General features: G+C 46.6%; 1 long non-coding RNA gene across 1 annotated transcript; it reads left to right on the forward strand.

Moving 5' to 3' along the window:
• Window positions 1-575: 575 nt before the first annotated feature.
• LOC112569269 lies at window positions 576-2,718 on the forward strand. Its single transcript, XR_003100357.1, has 3 exons — window positions 576-1,083; window positions 1,396-1,616; window positions 2,486-2,718. It is a non-coding gene; the product is annotated as an uncharacterized LOC112569269 (long non-coding RNA).
• The last annotated feature ends 386 nt before the right edge of the window (window positions 2,719-3,104 follow it).

Raw genomic sequence — 3,104 nt, forward strand, 5'->3', positions numbered from 1 at the left:
CTAGTCACCTGCGTGGTGGGTCTCCAGGAGCCTCTGTCGGTGGTGGAGTCCGACATGACACCTTGAAGGAGGTGGACGCCGTGGCGAGCAAACGAAAAGCCGAGTGACTGACGGGAAGGACTGGACCGGCTGTCCACTGGGATCCTTCTCGCCCGCTGACCTCTGCTGCGTCACATCACTGCAACACACACACACTGCCCCTCCTCTATCGTGCACCCCGCAAAGCTCTACCTCTGGCAGGGGACAGGCGAGGGCGGGTCGACGTGTCCAGCCAGCGACGCGAAGGACAACTCGCCACGGCAGCCCTTCATCGTGGTTAGTGTGACAGGCCCCCGGGTGCCACCGCCGCCAGGACAGAAAAGCCTTTCAGTGGAGGAGAACCCGGGGCCCGGCTCACACACCCAGGCAGTCGCTGAGGGCCCTCACCACAACCCGCACCCGGCCAAGCGGCGCGCCATAAATCGACGTGTCACGAGGGCCACTGACCTTTGGCCTTGCGTCTTGGTGACGGCAGCTCGGCGGTAGGCGTGTGGCTGTGAGTAGGAGCCCTGTGTGTGTGTGCACTAGAGAGAGTGTGTGGGTGTGCATGAGTGGGAGCTCTGTGTGTCGTAAAGAGAGTGTCTGGGTGGGTATGAGTGGAAGGGGGGGATGAACGACGGCGTGAGAGCGAGTTGAGGTCTGTGTTTGCAGGTGAACGTGTGAGATGAGTGCATGTGTTGTGTAAGTGAGTGTGTGTGTGTGAGATCAGCACGTATGTTGGGAGTAAACGTGAGTGAATGCATGTCACAGAATGAAAGCGTGTTAATACAAGTACACGTATATGCGTATATAAACAAGATCTGTTTAAAAAGCAGTTGAGAGCCCAGCCAACCCTAGCTGCACCAGGAGAGTAAGGGCTGTCCTCACTCCGCAATGTACCGCCATTGGGGTTTGCAAGCTTTGTGCAGGTCTTGGGAGCTTTGCGCACGGCTCACAAGGGACATTGAGGGATAGATGGCGGTTGTAGTTCCAGGCGCCACCTACCTTTAGACACGAGCCTTAACCCACACCATCACATGCGCCAAGTCCGTGTCACCTGCTAATGTGAGTTCCAGACAAAACACTCAAAACACTTCTCCTGTAAAATATCCACTTCATGAAATCTCCTTAGTCTGATACTTCAGTTTTAGAATATAAATCGCTGTCACTTGAGACAGAAAGAAAATGCCACAGCTAGATGTCGCAAACAGAACGCCATCTTTAAAACAGTCTTAGTTAAAATACTTAGTTAAAACAGTCTTAGTTAAAACAGTCTTAGTTAAAATAATCTTAGTTAAAGCAGTCTTGCATAAAGGAATTAAGGGTAGTGCCAGCACAATTTGAGAACTTTTAACAAACAACATAAATCTGTTTCAGGCGGATTTCCGTTCCCATCAACACTCGCTGGTGTAAAAATGATGAGGTTCCATGGACAATAAGTAAAAGGATAATTTTCATGCACACTGGCAGCAAAACTACTAAATGGATTGTTTACTCGTGACATTCAAGACTAGCACAGCAATTAAAGTCATAAGCTTGAGTCCAGCAGATAAACACAAGACTTGACAGGCCAACACGACCACAGGATGACCACTAAGGTCAGACGCCTCGACCTCTCCCTTGACGGTTCAAATTCTTTTGCAGAAATACTATAAGTAAACGACAATATGTGTAGAAATACAGTTGATAGATGAAAATTTCCGAAATGACTTGATCGATGAACAAACATTCGAATCCTTTAATTACAATTGTTAAATGAAAAATGGAGATGGCGGCCTGAGCTTTCGTCAGCAGTTATTGCTGTATCCTCAATAAAACTCTCGACATCGCTTGGCTAAACTCTCGGCCACTGGACAATTCCTGCTTCTTTAATTTCAGCACGTGCCATTTTTTAAGCTTGCAAACACATTAAAACTCTTTTCTGAGGCTGATTTTAATAATGGCGATCATATTCCACAGTTCCAAGCTTTTCTAAATTTAGAAGACAAAACCACGTTTACAACATTCTTAAAACACACACGAAACGCACCTAAAAAACTTGGAAGTGAAGTTTGAAAAAAAAAAAATTCTAAATTTGCTTCTTTTGCTTCTTGTGATCTTAGAAACATGTTGTGCACGTTAGGCTTTGTTAGTTGCTCATTGTTAGTTGCTCCAGAAACTGATGTACCTCCCACGTTTCTCATCCTTCTTCTCGTCCTGTCGCGAGATGTTTACCTCTCTTCGTCTCTTTGACCCGTGAGGACTAGTAAAACTGTTTGTGATACAGACAGCATACAAAAACGAAAACATTTATTCCATCAGACTGTCTTGCTCGTGTTCTAATGTTTTTTGAGAAAACCTGAAAGTTTTGTCAGCTCCGTATACAACAGAATTGTAGTCTACACTCTTGTTCTTTATTTCTGCTGCATTGTATTTAAAAACTACAGAAGATAACAGTTTTCTTACAGTTGTTATTTAAAAACCACAGATTCTTCGTTCCTTTCTGGAAAGAACCAGGATCCTTCTCAGGGTTACTAGCGAGAGAAGTGGGTGACAAGTTCTGGGGCCAACCACCCAAAGTGGATATGACGTCATGATGTTTCCACCGGAAGTAGGCCATCTCCGCTTTCCATTTGACTCAGACCTTCATCTAATTTCCTTTTATATCTCCCAAACTATTATTTTGAAATATACAGTTTCATTATGCTACTGTAAGTAAAAAGCGAGTAAAATTTTATTGTTTATTTATTATTTTACTTGCAAATGGCGGCTTACAGTGACGTACACACGTACACACGTACACACATACATACAGTTACATACCGACTTCAGCTCTTTGAACTTCCAAGCTCAAGGCCTGACAACAGCTGCCTGTCGTTACGTGGGCTTGCCAGCCATACCACTCACTGACTAGCGGCTGTTTGCATACTCGCGCGCGCGAGCGTGTGTGGGTAATGTGTGCGTGTGTGTGTAGGAGCCGAGCGAGCGAGATCCACAGACCGCTCCCTACCGCCCTTCATCCTGCGCGCAAGGCTTTAATCCCTCCTCCGTCAGCCACCCTTCCCCACCCGCCTACACCCACCCCTTCGCCTCCCATCTCCCACCCC

Source organism: Pomacea canaliculata, linkage group LG1, assembly GCF_003073045.1.
Source record: "Pomacea canaliculata isolate SZHN2017 linkage group LG1, ASM307304v1, whole genome shotgun sequence".
Lineage (NCBI taxonomy): Eukaryota > Metazoa > Mollusca > Gastropoda > Architaenioglossa > Ampullariidae > Pomacea > Pomacea canaliculata.